Source organism: Uranotaenia lowii, chromosome 3, assembly GCF_029784155.1.
Source record: "Uranotaenia lowii strain MFRU-FL chromosome 3, ASM2978415v1, whole genome shotgun sequence".
NCBI classification, from domain to species: Eukaryota; Metazoa; Arthropoda; class Insecta; order Diptera; family Culicidae; genus Uranotaenia; species Uranotaenia lowii.
In genome coordinates this window covers 56,506,711-56,533,375 of record NC_073693.1, presented here as the reverse complement: position 1 = coordinate 56,533,375, position 26,665 = coordinate 56,506,711, and positions in this window count along the sequence as shown.

Sequence of the window (26,665 nt, the reverse complement as noted above, 5' to 3'; positions counted from 1 at the left end):
TTAGATCTCTTTCATACCCGGAGAACTATTGCTTGGTTCACAATCTATCCTTTCAATCGTTTCAAATGAAACCTTTTAAAACTACTAAAAATATCTTGACTAGATGTTATCTAATCAAATTTCAAATATACATCTTCACTGGCAACTTCATCAGCATCAGTAATGTTTTTCAAATTTGGTACTCGGATATCTGTCTCTACTTCGGTTTGAGTAAACTTTAAGATGAAGTTTCTAAGACTCAAATATCGTGGTTTTTTTTTCAGACACTCGTAAACTTTCCTCAATGCGTGGTTTAGGCATATTTCAGAGAAACTTACCACGGGTATCTTATTCGAACTAAATCATCTATTTAAAATCCATTCCAACGATTCTATTGAATTTATGTATTCTAACTATTACAATGACTACTTAAAAGAATGAAGTTCCTAATAGGACATCCAAGATCTTTTGAAATCAGGTTTTAAAAAGACGTAAAACACCTTTTCTCCTACCAAATTAATTTAGCAACGAGATCTGGCCTCTCCATCGTTGTATACTTTCGGCCATCCCGAGCCAACGGAAATTCATGAAGTGAACCTTCAGAACACTTCTCATGTTGGTCTCCCCGATCCAACGTATGTTGATACAATGATGGTCCTCCCGATCCACCGAAAGTTGATAAAGTGAACCTTCCGAACACTTTTCATGTTGGTCCTCCCGATCCAACGTAATTTGATAAAGTGAACCTTCAGAACACTCTTCATGTTGGTCCTCCCGATCCAACGTAAGTCGATAAAGTGAACCTTCAGAACACTCTTCATGTTGGTCCTCCCGATCCAACGTAATTTGATAAAGTAAACCTTCACAACACTCTTCATGTTGGTCCTCCCGATCCAACGTAAGTCGATAAAGTGAACCTTCAGAACACTCTTCATGTTGGTCCTCCCGATCCAACGTAAGTCGATAAAGTGAACCTTCAGAACACTCTTCATGTTGGTCCTCCCGATCCAACGAAAGTTGATAAAGTGAACCTTCAGAACACTCTTCATGTTGGTCCTCCCGATCCAACGTAAGTCGATAAAGTGAACCTTCAGAACACTCTTCATGTTGGTCCTCCCGATCCAACGAAAGTTGATAAAGTGAACCTCCAGAACACTCTTCATGTTGGTCCTCCCGATCCAACGTAAGTCGATAAAGTGAACCTTCCGAACACTCTTCATGTTGGTCCTCCCGATCCAACGAAAGTTGATAAAGCGAACCTTCAGAACACTCTTCATGTTGGTCCTCCCGATCCAACGTAAGTCGATAAAGTGAACCTTCCGAACACTCTTCATGTTGGTCCTCCCGATCCAACGAAAGTTGATAAAGCGAACCTTCAGAACACTCTTCATGTTGGTCCTCCCGATCTAACATAATTCGGTAAATTGAACTTTTTGAATTGAACTACCATTGCAATCAAACTTCAGTCGGAACTTTCATCACGACTGGAAAACTCAAACCCTTGATTGGGACTTCCATCGCAATCAAAGTCAGTACTTCTATCAAGAATAGAAAATTAAATTTTTGATTAAAATTTCTATCATAATTAAACTTCAGTCGGAACTTCTATCGCGACTTGAAAGCTTGAACCTTTGAAGTCAAAGTTTTCAAAGTACGGGTAAAACATCAGATAGTTGTGGCAATCATTTGATAAATACTCGTCTTCCATTTTTGCAACATTTAATTCATCTTCCGTAGTGTCTTTTTAATTTTAAAGCTAAAATATGAAAAAAAGGTCTCTTTGCGAAGTTTTTTTTTAAGTATATTTGTTTCTCAAAGTTACAATCTATATTAAAATGTTATTATCAAAATTTGATTTCGTGTGATTCTGTTTATAACACAAGATTAGTTGGTATTAATGGAAAAACATTGATGAATTTAATACATAATTCTTATTTTCCTTTGGTCAAGCCGTTAATATACATACATAATTTTCGATAAACACCAAAGTGCTTAAAGTTAGTTAACAACCAACTTTCATTTGAAAACACATAAGCTGTTTCAATTTATTTGTTCGCCCATTCAAGAGTCATCATTCATAACAAGCATTAATAAATGTCGCGATGTAAATATAATATGATGCAAATATACTAGATCTCGATACAAATTTTCAAAGAAAATTTCGAAGTTATGGTGTTCGTTTGCTACTGCATAGGCTTTAGCTCCGCTTCCATCCTTGTCCGGGGTAAGTTATTTTTCTTTGCGCTCGATTTCGTCAAAAAAGTTAAACATTCCAAAGAAATCAATCCAAAGCTTTAAATAAACACGCCCGTCGCTTGTTCTTTTAGCATCTAATAAAACCATAACTTTTCGAAACCAACAATATTTTACTTACCGAATAAAATGCTATCAAATAATAATTTTAAACCCAGGTCGTTTTCTCAATTGAAATTCTATCCCCTGCTCACCACTACCAACAATAGGTATAGCCTGTACCGCTGGAAAAAAAACATTATCTGAGGCCCCCTGGGGGAGGCCCAGGGCTAATCAACGATGGAAACAGCAGTTGAACAAACAACACAACCACACCCGAGAATCTACCTGTGCCACTACCTCTGTAATTTTTTCGAAAAAAAAAAATCACCACTATCCACTATGCAAAACGGCACAACCGACAATATGCGCTGGGTGATTCCCTGGACTTTTAAAAGAAAAAAACTAACACCGCTTGGTGTTCCTGTCACTAGTCGCCATTGTGGAGAAAGCTTCGTCCGCCTCGTAGAGAATCACCCAGCGTAGCGAGCTCTGTCAACTGAACACCTTCACTGTTGCCTACCGAATAACCGCCATAACGCCGGGAACTTTGTCGACCTTTGTCGACTCGCCGTTGCTTATAGTGTTGCCTGAGGTTCAGTTGTGTCAGCCGCGACTGTGTCCAACCCGACAAAGCTATCGGTCGCTTGAGCTATAGTATTAAAGCTAATCATCGGCTACACAATGCTAAAACCTAGAAAACTAATCGTTGTTCCAAAATTATGCTATAGTTTTTTAAAATATTCTCACTTTTTGATTGAAACTCAGTTCTAAATAATAAATTTCAAAAAAGATTTAACTCATTTTAGAATTTTGGGGTGTTTTGGTTCCATATTTTGAAAATTTAAATTGTATTTCTGTTTTTATATTTTGGAACCTGTTTCCACTTTAGGCTTCTTGACTTTAAGTTCACATCATCCTAAGAAATTTGAAATAAAAAGATGTTTTGAAATTCTGATGAATGTAATTGATTCATGATTTTTGAAACGCACATGTTTTTTTTTAATATTAAGATAACAAGACTAGCTAAACTGAACCAAAATGTAATGCAGAATTCAAACATAATAAAGCTGCCGAATTGAAAACTCAGAAAGATTCCTCATTAGACATCTATATCTATGAATATACAGACCCCGTTCGATTTTGGCAACAAGCCCGTACATTTTGTGTTGCCATAATCGAGTGTTGCCTAAATCGGACGGTTTTTTTCTCAGCATTTTTCTGTTATATTTACAAAATAACTATAATTATCACTAGTTTACAAAATTTAAAAAAAAATCGTGAACTTGATTAACTGACCAACATTTTTAATGTAAAATCGGGCGCTGAATCCGAAAATGAAATTCAAAAAAATCTCAGTAGAACCGTTTTTGAGTTATGCTCCAAATATGAAATTTCGAAAAAATTAAAAAAGTTCTTGTACTTAGATTAAAATATCTCGGACGGCATAACAGTAATTTGAAATCCCTCTTTTGCATATTGAAGGAGAATAAGTTTTCTATCGATCATCTGAACACTGTTTTTGCGTTTGACCAACAGTATTGTTGATATTAGTGACTTTATAATAGAAAAAATTATAAAAAACGCATTTTTTAGAGAAAATTTTGTTTCAACGAACGTTTTAGACTCGACTGTAGCCTTTACAAAATCTGATTTTCTTTTGCGCTTGAATGGTAGTTTAAAACAAAGATTTCAAGTGGTTATTTATCAAAATCGGTTGAAAATTGAAGAAGTTATGGCTACTTTACCATAACTGAAATTTTTGGAGTTTTTAATAATTTAACGAACCGCAGTACACTTATCATAGTATAGGAAGAATGAAACATGATAAATCTCACTCGCTCCAAGTCAAAATTATTTATTAGCTTACCAGAAGGTCACATGCCAAGTTTCAGGAAGATCTGACCATAGGGAGGGGTTGCTTAAGTCTCAAACGTTAATAAAATTTTGAGGTATTTTGCCCGGAAGGAACGAAAAATACTGGTTTTTCACCAATAACTTCTTTCATCACTAGCTGATTGTTTTTAAAGATTGATTTTCTCAAAGCCTAAGTTGAGACAAATATTTCACCCGAAGACTGTAACTCGATTGGATTTGAAACAGAAAAGTTATTGCGGTTCAAAGATTGTATTTTGGTCGAAAATTGTCGCATAAAACGCAATGGGTAAAAAGTACTCATTGCGTGTTGGACAAAATTTGCGGCCTTTGAACCGCAATTAATTTTCTGTTTCAAATCCAATCGAGTTACAGTCTTCGGGTGAAATATTTGTCTCAACTTAGGCTTTGAGAAAATCAATCTTTAAAAACAATCAGCTAGTGATGAAAGAAGTTATTGGTGAAAAACCAGTATTTTTCGTTCCTTCCGGGCAAAATACCTCAAAATTTTATTAACGTTTGAGACTTAAGCAACCCCTCCCTATGGTCAGATCTTCCTGAAACTTGGCATGTGACCTTCTGGTAAGCTAATAAATAATTTTGACTTGGAGCGAGTGAGATTTATCATGTTTCATTCTTCCTATACTATGATAAGTGTACTGCGGTTCGTTAAATTATTAAAAACTCCAAAAATTTCAGTTATGGTAAAGTAGCCATAACTTCTTCAATTTTCAACCGATTTTGATAAATAACCACTTGAAATCTTTGTTTTAAACTACCATTCAAGCGCAAAAGAAAATCAGATTTTGTAAAGGCTACAGTCGAGTCTAAAACGTTCGTTGAAACAAAATTTTCTCTAAAAAATGCGTTTTTTTTTTTAATTTTTTCTATTATAAAGTCACTAATATCAACAATACTGTTGATCATACGCAAAAACAGTGTTCAGATGATCGATAGAAAACTTATTCTCCTTCAATATGCAAAAGAGTGATTTCAAATTACTGTTATGCCGTCCGAGATATTTTAATCTAAGTACAAGAACTTTTTTAATTTTTTCGAAATTTCATATTTGGAGCATAACTCAAAAACGGTTCTACTGAGATTTTTTTGAATTTCATTTTCGGATTCAGCGCCCAATTTTACATTGGAAATGACCTTCAGTTTACTGAGTTCAAAAATGCTGTAAACTAGTGTTATTAGTATCAAAAACGGTTGTACTCCATTTCCCCGAAAACCATTGCCCAGAATGAAAAATCACCAGAAATCCACTTCACCAGAATTTTTTTTCCCAGAATGCGCCATTTACCAGAATTTTTTTTCCCAGAATGAAGCATTTCCCAGAAAAAAATTTACCAGAATGAACCATTTCCCACAAAAATTTTCGCCAGAATTGACATTTCTCAGAAAATTTAATATATTAATCCAACCTGAAATTCAAAAAATTAAAATAGATTTTTTTTCACAAAAATTTGATTCTCATAATACTATTATTTTGCGGCAAAGCCGCAACCAATGAGGATGAAGGGACCGAGGCGGCACAAAGCCGCCGAAGCTCCCAAATCCGAGGTGGCCGCCGACCCGCTGTCGGAAGCGGCGGCCCTAAGACATTGGTCTAGGTCTGCCGGGGCTTTCTAGGTCTGCGTGAAAGCTAGGTGTGATCCCTTAGCCTCGTCCGCCACGCGACAGCGTCTTTTAAGTTCGAACGCGCAGCGTGAGGAGTCGGATACCAAAACGGTTTTTTAAAGGACCATGGTGAGTATTGAATCAATTAAAGTACCCAAACCATAAACAAAGCACAATATTGATTCTAAATAAAATTTAGTTGGAAAATTTCAAAGTTGTAGTTTCATTTAAAAAATCATTTTGAAAAAATGAAATTCGAATCATATGAAATTTACAAGAATTCATTAGAAAAAAAGATATAAAAATACAAGAGGTAAAAATCTGGGATTTGTACCATTCTGGGAAATGTTCCATTTTGGGGAAAAAAAATCTGGGAAATGGTCCATTCTGGGAAAAAAATTTCTGGTAAATGGTTCATTCTGTGGATTTTTTTTTCTGGGAAATGGTTCATTCTGGGATTTGATTTCGGGTACTGTCATTTTGGGAAAAATTCATTCTGGGCAATGGTTTTCGGGTAAATGGGATACAATCATCAAAAACGTTATTTTTAAAAAAATTCCGACCATTTTTAGTCATTTTCTATTTTTTTTTTTCATTATGTTTTTGATGCATTTCGCATTTTTCTTGTTTTGTTTATAATGTTTGTTTTCATTTGTCGTATTTGCTGTTTTTGCATTCTTCATAATTTTTAATTGTTTTTTGTCATTTTCAGTCTTTTGTTTGAGTTTGTTTTTCACCTTTTTGAATTTTTCATCTTTTTGGCATTTTTTAGTTCTTTATAAAATTTGAAATAAACTTTTGTTTTTATTGTTGCATTTTATTATTATTTAAGAACATAAAACGTATATCTATATATATAAAAATGAATTTCTGTCTGTCTGTCTGTCTGTCTGTCTTTCTGTCTGTCTGTCTGTCTGTCTGTTCCCTATAGACTCAGAAACTACTGAACCGATTTGTGTGAAACTTGGCAGGTGGGGGTATTGGAGGCAGGGGAAGGTTCCTATTATGGTTTGAGACCCCTCCCCCATACAGGAAGGGGGGGAGGGGCCTCCCGAACAATAGTCAATTTTTTGCATAACTCGAGAACCAATCAAGCAAATGGTATCAAATTTGGCATGGTGTGGTATTTGGGGACGGGGAATATTTCTATGATTATAAGGTACCCCTCCCTCCTCTCAGTGGGATGATAGGAACGGGGGGAGGGGGGCTACCATAGAATTTTTCATATAACTCGAAAACTAATCAAGATATTGGAACCAAATTTGGCATGGACAGGTATTTTGATACGAAAAATATTTCAATGATTAATTGAGACCCCTCCCTCTTTCCGGTAAAAAGGGGGAGGGGCCCTCTTTCATATTTTTATACATAACTCAAAAACTTATAAAGAAAATGGAACCAAATTTGGCATGGGAGGGTATTTGGATACGACAAATATTACTATGATTATCTGGGACCCCTCCCTCTTTCCAGTAGGGAGATATAAAGGGGGGAGGGGGCCTCTTTAATAATTTTTACATAACTCAATAACTAATTAAGCAAATGGAACGAAATTTGGCATGGGCGGGTATTTGGGAACGTGACATATTCTTATGATTATTTAAGACCCCTTCCTTTTTCCAGCTTCAACAGCAAATGGAGCCAAATTTGGCATGGAACGATATTTGGGTACGAGAAATTCTTCTATGAATATTTGGTATCCCTCACTCCTTCAAAGAGGTGGATGAAAAGGGGGAGTAGAGGTCTCCCTTACAATTTTCAGTATAACTAGAGAGTTCATCGATCAAATTGAACCATATTTGGCATGTGAGGATATTTGGATACGAGAAATGTTTCTATTATAAATTGAGGCCCCATCTTTTTTTAGCGGAAAGATATAAAGGAGGAAAGGGGGACTTCCATACAATTTTTTTGCATAACTCGAGAATTAATCGAGCAAATGAAACCAAATTTGGCATCAAAAGCATTTGAGTACAAAAAATACTTTTTCTATGTGAAACAATTCCTTTCTTGCAATAGGATGATAGAATTAGGAATATAGGAGGGGAAGAGGAGGCTTACATTTAACTTTTTTTTACAAAATCCGAGAAATGGACAAAGGGAGGTGAGCCCAATACAATTTTATTACCATAAGTTCTCAACGAATAAGTTCTAACGAAGCCAACAAATGGACACAAATATGACATGGAAAAGTACTTGGTTACGAGATATGTTTCTACGATTGTTTTAGACCCTTACGCTTTACAGTGTAGAGAGGGGAAGAAAGGAGAAGGCTCCATATACATTTCGTTGTAAAGCTTAAAAACTTATCAACCAATCAATGGAACTATATTTGATATAAGAGGATTTTCGGGAACGAAAAAAATGGGTATGATTATTAAAGATCACGACCTCCATTCAGCAGGAGGTGAAAGAAAGAACAGGGGAGAGGGCTCTCTTATCAGTTTTTAGCATAAATCTAGAACATATCAAGCAAAAACAACCATATTTTATAAGTTAGATTGTTTGCGTACGATTAATTTGGGCCCTCCCAGCTCAGGGTGAAGTTTAAAGAAACAGATTAAAATTATCAGATCTTCAACACAAATTTATAGCTCAAGATTCAAAAAATTAGTTTCAGTCATCTTTGTACTGCAATTCAAAACTCCAGCTGCAGCTCTCATTTTATAGCGGTTGCTTTAGAATTATGTTATAATTTGATTTAAAATAATGCCAACAAAACAATAAAAATATGAATAATTTCTGAAAATACTATTTGTTTTTGAAAGGTGTAGCAAAGCACACCGGGTCAGCTAGTATCATATATAGATATATGATGTTTGTCTAAATTAGATTGGTCCAGTCATAACGGAAACCAAAAGGTAATGTTGTATCTAAAAACCGTTCGATTTCGGCACATGTGCTAAAATCGGATCCCGCATAATCAAAAACTGTATCACAAACAGTCCATACGATTCATCTACGGCTCCAGAAAACGTGATGATCTATGTAAACGTAGCTTTTAAACTAATCTTTTAATTCGACAACGATCAGAACGAAACATGAACGTTTATGTTAAAAAGTGATTATATCTGAAAAGGTGAATAAATGGTACTAACGATTTACTCCAACTTTATTAGAATCGTAAAATTGATCACGGACCGTTATCCGTAGCGTTCATGCCTTACTGACACACTCACATAAAAAATGACTGAAAGGCTGATTCGAGATGCCAGTTGATTTAAAAAAAAAGAAACTCAGCACAAATTTGTGAATATATTTTTTTAGAGTTTTCAGTTCACTCATAGGAATCAATCAATTAAGTGTGATATAAAAAAAAATAAACTCAAATCACACAAATTACCTATTCGATAACGAATACAAATTAGGGCCCGAGGAAAACCACCCTATGTTCCAGTGAGAGATGTGCTGGCTTTGATAGACTTGGACGACATGTTCGAAATATATCTTTTCCTTAAAGCTATTGATCTTCGTCTATAATTCTTTTTAATTTCATATTTTCCTATCTATTTGCTTTTCTATTCTAATAAAAAGTAAAGAACTAGATTAAAGCACACAATTGTAAACAAACTAAACGAGATTGACTCTTTAAAGCCTAAAGATATGAGCCGTTTCAAATAAAGATTTTACAAAAAAAAAACGAATACAAATTGATGTTGGTGAAATTGATCTATATTTCAAGTTTTCATCAAAACGCCTGCGCAGAATCTAAACCTTAGATTAAACTCAGGCCGTAAATTCGCATCGCATCGCTCTCACTACACAGTAAACGAAAATTACCGAGTTCGGTAATTTTTTTACCGAAATCCTAACATGTGGAGTTCGTTAAACTGTTCGGTAATTTTTTCGGTAAAAAATAAACGAACATCGGTAAATCAATTCTTCATTTACCGATGTTCGTTTATTTTTTACCGAAAAAATTACCGAACAGTTTAACGAACTCCACATGTTAGGATTTCGGTAAAAAAATTACCGAACTCGGTAATTTTCGTTTACTGTGTATGTCATCGGCCAATGTCAGGTTTAAGCGAGTCACACACATTTTCATCAAATGTGGTTCGTCGCATTCAATCGCATTCGCCGCATCGTATCGCATCGCACTCACTATGTCATCGGCCTCAGAAATATTCAAGCAATTGTCATTCTATAGAATTTATAAAACTAAACTATTAAAAAATTTTGAGAAAAAAAAACTCAAATGATTAAATACGCAGCGCTGGCACCACTGCCAATAGCTGTCAAACATGAAGAAAAAGAAAAATAACCGCGCAGTAAAAGTTTTTCGCGTTTCGAAATAAAACTTTAAAAATAAAAAAAGGATTAAAATCGGTAAGTTACATTTAGAAAAATAAAAAAAAACTACACCATTATTATTTAGTTGATGTTTTCTTTGCAGAAATCTGCAACTATGGCCTCGAATAGCCGGTTTCTTAGGGCCCACCTGGAGCTCCCGCAATCATCAACCAAAAATACTCGGCTGCCGTTCGATCCGGGCGGAAAATTGGAATTGGTTCTGGTTAGCTGCAATCTGAACGAGCCAGCGCGCAATCCGAGTTCCTCAGCCGTAGGGATCTATTAGCATCTCTGTGCTATTAGTAGGTACAGTGTGCAGGGTGCGGCCAGTCAAAATTCTGGCAAAATTGGTATTTTCGTAGGATGTTCAGATGATGCCATTACCAACTTATTAAAGATTTACGCAAGCGGTGATTTAATGAATGATGAATAAAGTGCTGCGTGTAAAATATAAAATAAAATAAAATGCAAATCGTGAAAAGAAATTGTTTTTTTTTTTATTCAAATCTCGAAACACCACACACATTTGTGGATGTGTGCGTGATCTATTCACGCACGGTTCCGGATACCGTTTTTGTAACGTTTTGTCAAGTCCTTTCATGATTGTTACTGTAAATGTTTAGATAAAAGAGAACTTTAAGAAAAACTTTAGCAATAACTGTTTGATGCACTAAAAACGTTTCTACAAGTGATTTCTGTACGTTATCCCTACTGTTTGTGAAACAGTTCCTCCATATAAGTGTTTTAACCGTTTTTAACAATTACATAACCTAACGACATATTAAAAATACTGTGAATTCAGATTTCACGCTTCAACTAAAGTATTTCACAGTTTGAATAATCGTTAGCTTAAAGTTTTTTTACGCTTCATCAAATAGTCGTTGACTATTTAAGAAATCGTTTGGATACAATCCTTATTTATGCGGGATGTTGCTAAAATCGAATGTTGCCAAAAACAAACAAGGTCTGTATATAAAAATCAATTTCTGTTTGTTTGTTTGTTTGTTTGTTTGTTTGAAATTTGGCATGGATGCTCATTAGAACCAGGAATGATGAAAAATGTTTTTAGATTTTCGGATGACCCCTTCTGAAGAGGGTCGTCCATACAAGTCAAATATTGTTATCGCGATATTGACGTTACTTTTCGTCGGATTGTGTTGAAAATTTGCACATGAATGATTTGAGCACAGAGAACCAGAGAACGGTCACCGAACAAATATGTGTCGAATGCGCGTGTAAGAACTTGAATCGTCGCGTCGGCCATTTTAAAACCGTTAAAATTGGCCTGAAAACAGCACCATCTAGTGGCTCTTAGCTAAGTAACTCAGCTGTTGTTGTCGATTTTGTTTGTCAACAGTTGAGTACACTCAGAACATAAATAACCAAAAGTTTACTTTCAAGTCGCACCAAAACAGAGTTCAGCTTGTTTTCTTCCTTTTTTTTTTGGGGCGTAGAAAAAGCAACAATGAAATTTGCAGCAGGAACTATGTGCTGTTTACACTAAATCTTTTTTTTGGCAATTTTGCATCATTTGGCACTCGTTTTTTATTGAGCCACTGATTTTGTTTGGGAAAAATTCAAACACTGTTTATTTGTTTGAAGAGAAATTAAATATAAGAATTTAATTATGTGTCTGGTTTGATATGAATTATAATTTCAAAAAAATTTAAGGTAACATTTGCCGCAAGATTTCGGTATGATGTGTTTTTTATTTTCTGATACCCCTAGAATGGATAAACTCCGTTTTTCGTTTTGGATCAGATATTTTTTACAAATTTCACTCATAACGAAGAATTTCAAATCTAATCAATTGAAAGTTTCACCACCCATCTTCGTTCAAACATTGCGAAATTCTAGCACGTAAACATCGCTTCATTCCTGCCAGGATAGGACTTCAGTACCAACTTCTGAAAATATTCGAAAATTGGAAAAGCTTCCAAATACCAAATTTGGTCTCTTAGACAGAGCAGAGTATCTGCATGGAGGTTACCCGAACACTTCCTAAGAATATGAGGGTATTGAAATAGGCATTTATAAGCAACTCAATGCAAAATTTTATAAATTCTTCAAATATTTCTCCCTTCCATTATAATCATTACAGATATCCGATTTCACCATGAATAAATTTTTCACCAATCCTACCGAGATAACAATGTTGTGAAAAAAAATACTGCACCAAACTTGAAACTTGTATTCATCATCAAAATTCATTCTAAATTGATTTTTTTTTCAATTTTGTCTTCATATAGTAATTTTTATGTCGATAAAAACAAATACAGGCCAAAACCCGAAAAATCATACAATTACACTGAGGTTTTTTTTTACGCGGTTTTTTTTTACACGGTTTTTTACGCGGCTTTTTTTACGCGGATTTTCGAATTAACGCGGTTTTTTTTTACGCGGATTTTCGAATTAACGCGGTTTTTTTTTTACGCGGATTTTCGAATTAACGCGGTTTTTCGGAGAAAATATTCTAAGACTTTTTCAAAGGAAAACACTTAGAATCTTTTTGTAGTTGGGAAAATCTTAGCTCTGAGACTAAGAACGTGATACATGAGATCTGTGATCTTAGACCTGAGACTTGAGACCTGAGACCTGAAACATGAGACCTGAGATTTGAGACCTGAAATATGAGACTCGAGATCTGAGACACGAGACATGAGACATGAGACCTGAGACTTGAGACCTGAGACATGAGACATGAGACATGAGACATAAGACCTAAGACATGAGACCTGAGACATGAGACATGAGACCTGAAACCTGAAACCTGAGACATGAGACATGAGACATGAGACAGGAGACCTGAGACATGAGACCTGAGACATGAGACCTGAGACCTGAGACCTGAAACCTGAGACATGAGACCTGAGACATGAGACTTGAGACCTGAGACCTGAGACATGGAACATGAGACCTGAGACATGAGACCTGAGACATGAGACCTAAGACCTGAGACATGGAATATGAGACCTGAGACATGAGACATGAGACGATCTGAATTCCACACTGTCAAATACGCCTCACTATATTCTACTATTCTATTAATCTAATTTATTTTGTTTTTTATCTTAAAAATAAACTATCATTGTACGCAAATTTTTAAATAATCATGGTTCTTACGCGTTTTTTTAGTAACGTGCTTTTTTGCGCGAATTTTTTAATTGAAATGGATTTTTTACGTGGATTTTCGAATTTCGGGGTTTTTTTACGTGGATTTTCGAATTAACGAGGTTTTTTTTTACGCGGATTTTCGAATTAACGCGGTTTTTTTTTACGCGGATTTTCGAATTAACGCGGTTTTTTTTTACGCGGTTTTTTTTTTTACGCGGGACGAAATACCGCGTAAAAAAAAACCTCAGTGTATTTTCATACCTGATTGGGTGACTGAAAATACATCTGGCTTCGAGTGCGTTTTTCATTGGTTGAAGGTACTATTGTCTGAGCGTGTAGGAAAAATGGAAAAAATAAAGTACCGGAAACGACATCTAGTGGCTCTTAGCTGAGTTGCAAAAATAACGTCGTTTATTTTGAAAACACGGTTGGTATTTTTATACACAGTTGGGGCTTCAGTCCGAACTTTGGTTCTCTGTGATTTGAAGGACGAGCAATCTATTTCAGGTGTCAAATTTTTTGTAAGGGGTCAGCCAAAGGGGTCTTCCATATTAACTGTTCGCTGTGACGCGATATTGACGTTATTATACCTTGTATTCAAATGAAAATTGGTACACGATAGTTTTGAGTGAAGTGCAATCGATTTGAGGTATCAAATTCAGTGTAAGGGGCTTGCAAAAGGGATCGTCCATATTAACTTTTCAATATCTTAGTGATATTGACGTTTTAACACATCGGATTGGGATGAAAATTTGCACATAGGAGTTATTAGGGACAAACAATTGATTTCACTTATTCAAATTAAAGTCAGGGGTCGGCCAAAGGGGTCGTCCATATCGACTATTCACTGCTAATGCGATATTGTCGTTATTATACATCGATTTCAGATGAAAATTGATACACGAAAGTTTCAAGGGACGGGTAATCGATTTTAGGTATTTAATTCAGTGTAAGGGGCCAGCAAAGGGTGTCGTCCATATCAACCTTTCAATATTTTGCAATATCTTCGTTATCATTCATAGGATTGGGATGGAAATTTGCACACGGTAGTTTTCAGGGACGGGCAATCGATTTCCGATGTCAAATGTTTTGCCAGAGGTCGACGAAAGGGGTCGTCGATATTAATTAATTTTTCACGGTTTTAGCAATATTGAAGTTATTATGCAATAGATTGCTTTGAAAATTTGCACACGGGAGTTTTGATGGGCGGGCAATCGATTTCAGATATCAAAGATTGTAGAAGAGGATACCTAAAGGGGTTTAACTTTTTGGCTATAATTGCGTTGTTATGCAACGATCAAGTCGAAATTCATACACGGGGGTTTCAAATTTAGTAGCAGACGACAGAAAAAGTGATCGTCCAATATTTATTCAATTATGACTTAACAATGTATTCAGAAGTGCATCCGGAAAATGATTGACAATTGACTTTCACACAAACTTTTCATGACATATTAAAAGTTGAATACAAATTCATAAATCGGATAATAATTATTGAAATAATGAATTCAGATGGAAAAGCAACATTTCAAATTCAATCTATAGATACACGATTGATGGTCTTGCAACAAATTTTTCATATTAAAATTCTGATCCAAAATTTAGATTTTGAAGTCTTATTGAAAGTCTTATTAATAAAAATTAATTTTGGTTCAGTATTCAGAATTCGAATTGATATTCAAAAATCAAGTGTAAATTCGTAAGAGTTCACAAAAATTTGATTTTGATTGTTTTTTCTCAATTTCATAGTTTAAGCTGTAATCCACAAATAAAAAGTAGAATTTGAATTATTAAAGACCTGATATCTCGAAAAAACCTGACAATTTTTTAATTGCATATTCCCAAAAATATTCTAATGCTTAAGAGAAATTGACTCATGGATTCTTTTTGTTGACTTTTTCATTTATGTATGAGAAATTGGGACACAAGTTCACAATCCATTTCAACAATTTTCTTGAGAATAGAAGTTTTTGGAAAACGCTGTTATCTCTATAGATTTTTGAACTGTCCAGTCTCAATCCACCTCCAATATCTTTCTGAGCCTAGAAATCCATATTTGCTAGAAGTTTTCAATCGGCCTTTGACTGGGATCAGTTCTATTTTTATTCATTTAAATAACAAGAATGCATTGTTGATATTTTCTTCCATTTAAATTTGAATCAATGTTTTTTTTGCACCTGACCACACTTTCCTTGCCCACGCTCTTATGCGAGAAATACGTTAAGGAGAAAAATATCAGTTAGTCAGTATTCTTTGCTGATTGAGAAAATAACTGTAGAGATGAGATGAAGCACGTGCAGAAGACAAATAAAATTTAATAAAAAATCAAATAAAACTCGAATTTGACAACAACAAAATTAGTAAAATAAAATAAATTATTATGGTAACGATTGATATTTTTACAACTCTAGGCAGCACCCGCAAAACTAACAAAACAAAGTCACTTATTGATCTATTCTTGTTAAATTCAAAAGTGTCTGAGTGAATCTCTGAGTTGAGGTTCGTAAGAATCGTACAATCACGACAGTAACCAAAACATGACTTTTTTTTTTATTTGCATACCAGTTGATGTAGTTGAAGGAAATTAAGGTTTTTCAAATAAAAGCTCGCAAAACTACGAAAGAACTTTCTTAAAATATTCTCTTGGTGAGAAGTAAGTTTATTTTGATAACTTTTGGTCATTTATGATCATGTACACTAAAATTCTCTCAAAATTGTAAATTTTTCACGATTCGGAACTACAATTAAACTAAGATAAAAAAAAAATGAAAATAAAGTTCCAAAATAGATGAATGGGCATTTCCATCCTTTAAGAGTAAACACCAACAATCAGGACAAATGTGATTTCCCAAGAAGATAAAAATTTAAATAGAAAAATATTTTATGAACATGGGCATTCTGAGGATGCCACGCGCCTCACGATAGGCAAAGCATTTTTCATAGATCGAAGTTTGCAAATGAAACTCACTGGAGCTAGCTACCCATTACATGACATAATCCTTCTGGAAATTAGCACTTTGGATCGTGTTCTACTAAACGTATATCACGACCTGGGGTCCGGGGTCCTAGCCCAACTACATATTTTATTGGCAATAAAATTGTGGCGGGTACAGATGTTTCCGATGAGTCTAGTTAATCGAAAGCCTAGATTTTTTATTTGCTTCTGATCCTCTTGACGGAATCACGAAGGGTGGACTGCCAGATGATTGTATATGTACATTTTATCACTTCATTATCACCCCCTATTGGCAGCTGAAAAAAGGTAGAGGGGAGGGGGGCCTGCGAAGGGAGTTTTGTTGGCGTGTCAAGACACTGATGAGCATGACTTCTATCGGAGTTTATAATAATATATTCAGCAGATCCATTACTTGCCCCTCGCTCGACGCACCATTTCAAACGATCGTTTCGCTTGACTACTTCATCCCTCAGCCTCGTCTTCGATTTCCATAATCAGAACACTAATCTACCCCTCGTTATTCCGATTAGTATATATGGGTAGGGTAGCTGAGCTTAATCGAAACTTACTCTTCCTAAACTATCATTAGCCCAGGATGAATAGGAGAAGATTGATCTCTCACTTGTCATGAAATGGAATTCATTTACAACACCTGTGATTTAATAATTCTGGTCCCCGTACCCTTCTAGCTTAAAACAATTCATTGAAATCAAACGGTTGTCATATATATTATAAATTTTCAAATGCCATCGATTAATTGGCGAAGGGTGTATGTTAGTGTGTAGGTGAACAAGACTCGCAAACCCCTTTTATCAGCCCCCAGACATCATCGAGAAGTCTCCTCGCTTAATCGGATTTTAATCGACAAGCGCTGCTTTAATTAGGTTTATGGCCCATTACAAAACTGCGAGGAGGCTTCTGTTGATTATCATTATCATGGACAGTTTCGATTAAATCATATTAAGTCCTATTACTAAATAAGATATCTGGATTAACTAGTGGATGTGCTGTTGTCATGGATCACTGGGAGGTTAAACTGCTTCCCGAAATTCGAACAATTATGACCAATATAGAGCAATTGAAAGCTTGGGTGAGCAATAGTCACTTCGTGAATGAGTCGGCGGAAATAAAATTGATAGTTATAAATTTTACAATTTCCTGTACAAAATAAACATAGGTGGATAGAATAAATCTAAAGAAATTAGAGTATTATCGACCTTTAAGGTCATTTCTATGACATTTGTAAGTACTCCCTGAAGAATGTAAATTTATTATTCAAAACGTAGAGCATATTGAACCCAACTTGACTTTTCCAATAAACGTGGGAACTTCGGGTGATTCATTGAGATGAGTTTTATTCCTTCAAAGCGCCTATGCTACTTATGGTTCCTATGGGTCGATTAAAGCACCGGCTAACCTCACTGTTTTTGAAGCTTTGTAGTTTCTATTTTGATTCCTTTTTTTCCAATTCCTCAGGCTGAGGAAACAAAGTAAACATTTGGGTCTTCATTTAATTTTCACTCACACATTTTTAGCAATAGTTTTCAGCTCAATTTTGGGATAAAAAAATTTTTGAAAAGAGAATAATTTGTCAAAACTAAGGTGTTTTAAGCATTGGATAACTAAAGTTCAATGACTTTGTTTGATTATAAAGCTAAAAAGAGAAATATTAATATTTTTACTGAGACAAAACTGAGGCATAAGGCGACATAATTCGTAAAATTCAGTCGGTCAACTGTTGCCCAATTCCTCGGACATTCCAAATTCGACAGATCACGTCCCTGACGAAATTTGTATATTTCGGAAATATCAGATCGCAAAAATTTAGAATAGTTCAGCCCTTTCTTTCAATACGTTTACCAGAGAATTTTCCTATGTTGGATTCTTCTCTCCCTGAGTAGTGTCGTCGTACAAGAAGGGAAAAACTGTACAGAACGCACCAGTTAAGCATTAACGTTATTTATATCGCTACCAATCGCTTAAGAACAAAATTGAACGATTCAGGGATTCAGGGATCTAATTTGCGTCTTGCTAAAAATAAAAAAAAACTCGATTTTCATGATATTTTTGTAAACAAATCATACAGATTATTATGAAAGGCTGACCGTAGACAAAGCTACGAATAAATGATTCTCAAAAACTTTAAATTTTAGTTTGCTTTATAATTTTTGCAACATTTTACCCCACATTCCCCTATTACATATTGCGATCAGATATCAATTGTCACTTACGGCATCCTCCATGAAAGCGCTGCAGCGCACTGTGTGGCCACGGTTCGGCTTCATCCTCTGCCCTGGTGTGAGCAAACTTTTCTTCGCCGCCTTCGGTGTTGGTTTCGGATCTGCTGTCGTCTTCGTTTTGCCCAAGTGGCCAATGCCACTGATGGATAGCAGCCTGCGCTGCTGATGACGTTCGCTGGCCAACGCAAATGCTGATGCTATGGTGCAAACTGGAAAGCAGCTTGTGCTGCTGGAGCTGATGCGTCTGGGCACCACCGTCGTTGTTGCTAGCTGTCCACTTGATTGAGCGCGGTTTACGCTTCCGTTGATGTTGTGCGGCCGAACAGGCCACGGTTGCCACAGTTGACAGTGCGGCATGAGAAATCCTGTTGACGTGGTAACCGATCGGTAGCACCTGGGCCACGAAATGATGGTCGAACCGAAAAGGCACAGTGGATGCTGACGTGGTGAGAAAATTCCTGCTGGAGCTGCTTTAAACCGACGACACCAATCACCTCGACTGATGCTGCTGCGGACGCAACGGATTGCGAGCACCTCGGGGACCGATGTCCCAATTGATTCGATCGACGATGGGTTCGAAAACGTGAAGCTGGCGAAACCGCCTTAATTTGCACTGCTATAGCAGCGGAATGATCACAAGTAGGACCGCTTACCGATGATGCAACTGCCGGTGCAGTGGGGACGAAACTGGAGATGATATGTGGCTGGTGGCCACCCTTGTGCTGCCACTGGTACAACCAACTGCCTGCTGATGAAGCTGCCAACTCGCCCTGTGGACGATTCCACCGTCGTTTCTGCTGGTAGCCAGTTTTGGCCACCACCTTGGCCCTTTTGCCGTTCTTTTCCTTCGGAGGTTCTCTCCGCCGGAAGTCAATCGCCGGATGAGACGTGTGGTGATAAAGTGCACTGGGGTTGAAGTAAAAAAGGAAAAAGGGGCCCTGTCGGAAAAACTTTGGTCAGCCGAGGCATGACGGTAACACTCACAGTACTCACGCTCTCGACCCCTTTTGATGGTTGTTTCCTTTTTGGCTGGCAATTTTCCGGGCGTCTGTGGCCCTTTTCTTTGTTGGCCGATAGCTTTAGCAAGCCTGCAAAAGTGCGCGCTTTAGTCGTTAGCTAATTTTGTGGGCTTTTGGCTTACCTTTCCGGTTTCTATCCGCTGAGCCACCCTCGTGCTTCCGGATGTTTAGAGAGGCAGTGATTGCTAATTTTTAGCCCACGTTTTTTGCCCGTTCCGGCAGTCGTCCTGCTCGGAAGAATCCGATGGCGGCCAATCGGTGGAGCGAGCCTGTCGATGCCTGCTTTCCCGGGGACCAGAATGGGCAAAATCGACGACGGCTTTTCCCGACCGATTGCGCACCTTCACGTCGCGTGTTTTTTACTTTTCACCGGAAACACGAATGAGCAAGCAATGTTGCCAAGTTTCCGAATTTTGCTTGTGTTATTTTTGATTGACGGCTGTTCACACGTTAAACGAAGTCTACTCAAATGATGCGTTTTTCTTCGCCGTATCTTGTTTCAGTGTTTCTGCTTTTTACACTCCGAGAAAATTTCCGATATTTCTGCAGTGCGTATTTGTATCTTTATGAAGGGAATGGGTAAACAAAATGTTTGCAAAATGCGCACACTAAGATTGCAATTATTCCGCTCGGGAGAGTGACTTCTCGAATCACAGGGAAAGTTAGTAATTTAAACGAAACTCGAATGGAGACCCACCCGAATCACGGGACGGTTCCTTTTTCCTGAAATCTGGGACGAAATTTCTACAATCGCACAGGTACTCGAACAACCGTCCTGTATCACGGGGGATCGTTAACTGTCAACCGTTTTCTGTCCCGCTTTTTCTCTTCTTCATTCTGTGTCGTGTTGAAAAGGAATTGAAGCGGTTCGTGCCAAGATATTTTTTAATTAAAGTGGGTTGAATTATCAAGTTCTAGTTGTTCCTGCAGAAACAACTTAAACTTCTGGAAGCCTGGATGGAGGAACCACTTATTCATACAGCGTAGCTTGAGTGAAATATCAACATGTTGATGAATTGGCCATTGCAGCATTTCTTAATGCAAGTTGCATTATCTAACAAAGATGCTGGGGCAGAACATCAAGATGACTGCCAAGGACCTGAAGAACAGGTTGATTGAGCAGCATTCGTGGTAATGAAGCAGGTAATTTTTATAAGATGATTGTATGGTAACTTAAAAATTAACACTTTGTGTTTTTATTTTCAGACGAAATCCCGGGCCAACCAAAATATACTCCAGGACCGGCAGCAAATTTATATTTGTATGCAACTCATCCAGTTAATAAATGTACTTTTCAAAAGTTCAGATGTTTGTAATTTTTTGCTAAATAAATCCCTAATTTCAATTCAAAACTTGAAAGAAAGCAGTCTCGAGCCTACAGGAGAATTTCGAAACTTCCTGCATACCACAGGAGGAAACTGTTTCGAACCTACAGGTGAATTTGACAGTTGTTTTCCTGAGCTGTTTTTCTGTCCCGAGATCGTCCTGTAATTTCAGCTGTTGAAAATACAGGACGAACACGACCCGACCACAGGAGAAAAGATTAAGTGTGCGCTCTTATCGTATCGTCAGAATATAAGGAATAATCAATTGTAACAAGATAGAAAATACACCGGTGGGGTAGAACACAAAAACTAGTGGACAGAACGCATCATACCGAAAGGGTGGTCAGAAATAAAACTATGATTATGAAAAATATAATAAGGCCGCACGCTCGATCATATTGAAGCATTAATGTTTCAAAAATAACCATAATGCAAGTTCTGTGGGTTATTCGTTTTATGAGTTTTCAGTGAAGGTTTCGGGAGGAATTTAAATTTGATGGCGTAAACATGCTGCAAACAACATTATCTAGTAAACAAACACGTTAAAATAGAACAGGTGACCGTCGATGACGGAAGTGTTTTGTTTTCGTGGAAAAAAATTCATGTGCTCTCAGACCCTTATTTCAAATGTTTATTTATCCTGTCTTTCTGGAATGCGGTCGGCAAATCATATTTATCGAGGATTAAAACTTTCGAACAGTGATGGTAAATTTCGCCCGTCACGCTTGACCCGATTAGTTTTGTTTCATCAAACGACTGGCACTGTTCTCAATTGACGGAGCCTCACTACTCGCATGACGGATAAAGCACGACAACAATCAACATTTCTCCATCATCGACAGTGTTACCACATCCAAATCTGTACCGTTCATCGAAAAAATCTTTTTCATCTGTACCGAAAACTCAAAAATCTGTACCAAAATCTGTACCAAAGAAAAAAAAGTTCTGCATTAAATATGTTGATATGTGAAGATTTTGTTTCCTTATTTTTAATTTCTTATTTTCGTTTTGTGCGGATGTTCCAACTGGATTGAGTTGTCGCATACGGTCAACGGTCAGAAATCTTGGCCTAACTATTTTCGATTATCGGAACGATGTTTTGTAATTGATTTTTATAGCCGAATTATTTTTATTATTTTAAGAGGATAAAACATTCACGGTGATTTATCCTCTTAAAATAATAAAAATAATTCGGCTATAAAAATCAATTACAAAACATCGTTCCGATAATCGAAAATAGTTAGGCCAAGATTTCTGACCGTTGACCGTATGCGACAACTCAATCCAGTTGGAACATCCGCACAAAACGAAAATAAGAAATCTACCTAGCCATCGATGGAACGATATCGCACAATAGAAGACTTAACAGAGCAACCACATGCTAAATTTTTTGTCCGTTCAGCACATGTGCACACTCACATGGCGGTCGAACCATCCATAATTAACTGTATCGAAAAATGTAGTGCCTTCTCTATTGGGTACTACTTCTTCAATACAGTTAATTGATGCGGGACAAAGAATTTAGCATGTGGTCAAGCTTCTATTTCAAATGCTCTTCGCTCTTTTCACCACCTTAGAATTTTCTTCTGTTTTTCTATCCGTCTTTCATTTCAACTCTTTAACCCTCACCGATAAAGCCGCAAATTCATTTCATAAAACAAATTCACGGTGATTTATCCTCTTAAAATAATAAAAATAATTCGGCTATAAAAATCAATTACAAAACATCGTTCCGATAATCGAAAATACTTATTTTTAATGTTTAAAAAAATAAATACTTTATTTCACTAAGTACAGTTGTATGTATGTATCCACCTTGGGTTTGCGGCAGCGCCGCGGTTATGGCCAAAAAAATAACCCACGCGTCCATCTTGGCTACCACGCAACACAGCCATAACCACTCAATGAGACTTGTAAGGGAATGGAATCGTAAGCAGAGGCACTAACGGTATCCTGGGTTCGAAAGGGGAAAAGCCTCGAGAAGCTATAGCCATATTGTTGACTAGCCAAAAAAGCATGCAAATTATAATCCCGCCGCCAAGGCTTCCGAAAAAAGAGTGCATCCTTATTTTACAAAAAGTAATCAAATACTATATTAATCTCAGCCGTGCCAAATTCCCTTGACATGAATTGAGAAACGTCCAGTATTCAAACAAGTAACGAGCACATACCGCTACCCGCTCCTTTTGCAAAAGAAGGTTACCCTGATGCCCCCAACCCATTCGTTTAATAAAATAATATTGTAGATAAAATTGAATATAATAATGAAATATTATAGAATAATATAATGCTATAAAATAATATAATGTACAGTAATATAACATAGGATAATAACGAAATGCATAATAATATTACATAGAAAGGGAATGATAATCAAGTAAAATAAAATAAAATCCTTGCAAAATATTAGTCTACATCTGCACATACTTCGATGAATTAGTTTTGTGTTAGTTAGACGTAATTGAATGAATAAATAAATTGATGAACTCCAAACTTCAGATATCCTGCTAGAAAAAAAATTATAAATAAAATGCAGACATTCGGGCAACTTATTTTTCATATTTCTAATCTACAGCATCAGGTTAATGAAATCCACGGTTACAGTCTTTGGAGGTTCCATTATTAAATCATTTTGAATGGCATGAATGGATTATAATTTTTGACATTTTTTTCCAGCTCGATGATTCGATCCTGACCTGTACCTATAGATAAACGTTAATATTGGAAATTGGACCAATTATGATGGCCCTTAAAATTGAATGGAAAGGTAATGACCATAGTCTGGTATGTGACCTCATGATTCTGTTATTGAGGTTATTTGATGAAATATAATTTACAAACAGACAGAACCCTGTGAAAACCAAAAACAATAAAAATTTACTAAATATTATAAAATTATTTCCATCAATTTTCGGATTTCCTGTAATTATAGTATTTGTTAATGAAACTACAGGTTCTGATTTTAGAGCAAGATGATTTTTATGAAATATCTACTGTAAAAATATACCAATTTGGAGGTACACAAAGGTTTTTTTTTACCGCGGTTTTGGGTTTGCTCAGTTTTCCTTACACGGCTTCTTTCTATACGGTATTTTTTGCCACGGATATGGTTCTTCTACGCTACTGAAAATATTTTGTGCGAAAATATTCCTATACGTTAACAACGGATTTCAAACCGCGTAAAAAAAAACCTTAGTGTATTATTGTATAAAATTGTGGGAAGCAATATTGTGAAATAAGCATGTTTAGACGAACCTGTAAAATATTAGAGAATTTCTGAGGAATTGAAACAGCTATGAACTCTAGGTATACATACTTGTTTGTTACGGTTTTTCAGGAAAACAATCTGAATAACTTGTATAACGATTTAAAAAAAAACTACAGAAAAGATAATAATTTTAACATTATATTGAAAACAACCTTCCTTTACATCTTTCAATTCCTTCGCCTTTTTAAACAGTCACTATTTAATTGCCTGTTAAGTATCCCTTCAGAAGAATAGATTTAGTAATGAATATTAAAGCTAGCATTTTACGAACATATTTAGTTTGATTGGTATATAAAGATAAAAAAAAGACTCCGTAGCCTCTTTAACATTGATAAATACAGTACATTGCTAAAAGATTAACCAATCGAACTTTTCTATTAGAGTTTGAATCCGACAAAAAAACTTCTTAGTTGTTGGGCTGCTGGACCGCGACATGCTGAAAGTTCAATATTAAAGTAATATAGACGCTTTTCAGTGTTATTCATTAGAAAATAAGCATATAAAGCACATTTTTCGAATATCGCAAGGATGTGAATTCCATTCTCCTATGTATCAAAATTTTCTGTAATGAAGTAATAATTACTTTTTTTAGTAAAATTACAGCTTGATGCTGCTGCCATCTTCAATGACGGCCATTGTTCATTTTCCAAAGGAATATAAATTCGCACAAGGAACTTTCATAATGGTAATTAAAAAAAACAAATAAATAAATAATTAAAAAGATAAAAAAAAAACCTGAAAGGAAGAATAAATTTAATTTGATTTAAGAAATGCTTGAAAAACGTTTTGGAAAAAATGAAATGATTCAGAAAGTGAATGTTCAACGACAAGATTTCAACTTATTTGCAAAGTACATTGTCAATCGATTGGCTCGTGTGCGACTCTCTGCTTTTCGGTTTGCCTTCTGTTCATTCTCGCTCTCACTATCACCGGTGTGCCAAACCCACGAACTTTATTCACAGCAGTCGCTTTTCAGGGATTCACCACCATTTAACATTTAGTTTCTCGATAATCTTAAACTTCTCTATTAACCAACAGAGTTTTTATTAAGCCGATTTTCAGGTGTAAAGTATGTGCTTTTGATAAATAATTTCATTTGGAGCGTGGCTGAAGTGTTTGTGCTACTGACGGTTATGGAGGTATGGGTAAAATGGTCGCAGATAACAGGTAATTTAAGAATTCTTATTTTTCGATTTTGCAATGGTTGTGTGATGACGCGTCAGTGCATGGTGGTTCTAAAAAATTCCGCTAGTGACATACAGATGTCACTAGTAGAGTTTAAAAAAGGTTCGCGTACCTTGTGCTACCGACATCTGGTGAGTAATTTTGTTTTTGTGCTAGTGTATCTAGGGAATTATTTTTTTTAAATGTCTGTTAGATATGTGATGAAAATGATAAAACTAGGTATTTGTTTTTCAACATAAAGAGATTGAAACACATTTGTCATAAAACGCAAACAAAATTCAAAAATCCTTTATCCTGAATCAAGTAAACATAATTATGCGCGCGCGCGCGCGTGTGTGTGTGTGTGTGTGTGTTTGTGTGTGCGTGTGTGTGTGTGTGTGTGTGTGTTAGCGTGGTGAAAATTGACGTGATTAGGTTCGTTCAGTCGTCGGTGTTAATAAATAAAGTGTAATAATGCTGCTGGAGCAAGAGAGCAGCAATGGTGAATTCCTCCTCCGTTCAGTTGCCTGGGTGTACATCAGGCAAGCGAGGCGCGCTCGGATGCGTTTTTTCTTTCCTTTCTTTTCCTCTTTCTCACCCTGTTTGCATAATGCGTTAGAACGTTTTTGCCCGTTAGGTCGTTCTTGCTCTTCTCGTTTTCAACGCGTGAAAAACTTCGGTGAGTTGCACCGGCACCAAGTGCGTTATACGTGTATGACAATGCCACGTTAGGACGTTTTTGCTCTTCTAGTTTTAAGCGCGCGATAATCTTCGGTGAGTTGCTCCGGTGCCATACGTGTATGACAATGCCACGTTAGGACGTTTTGCTCTTCTCATTTTAAGCGCGCGATAAAATTGTGCATTGTACGTGTATGACAATGCCACATTAGGACGTTTTCTCTCCTCGTCATTAACGCGCGGTAAAACTCGGTGAGTTGCACCGGTGCTAAGTACATTGTATGTGTATGACAATGCCACGTTAGGACGTATTTGCTCTAAATAAAAACGCGATGAACTCGATAGTGTGCGACGCGACGAACATTAAATATTTAACTTTGCTTTGATCACATCCCTTCCCAAAGGGAATCCAGATCTAATTTACCTTCCCCACTAACAAACCACCCTTCCTGTGACGACCGTGGAGATTTAGAGGTGTATTCGGTCTCTAGTAGCAACGGAAGTCGAACTAACAATCCTTCCCTTTCCCCGATGAACCGTAAGGACGTGGCCGGCGCCGTTATTGACCATATAAGATAAGGAACCTTCGAAACGTGCACACAGAAAATGGTAAGCTAATCCCAAGCCCCATTTATTTGGATCTGTGTACAATTTTAATGGTTCTTGTCAATCACGGAGAAGCAACTACTGAAATGTACGGTTTATCTAAGCTCAAGCTCAAGCTCAATCTTAAACTTCTCTATTAACCAACATTATTCACATCTTCCCGTTCATAATTGATTTTTTTAAGTGCGTCAGCGATATGATACCAACACATGAGATGAGCTCAGTAGTGTGAA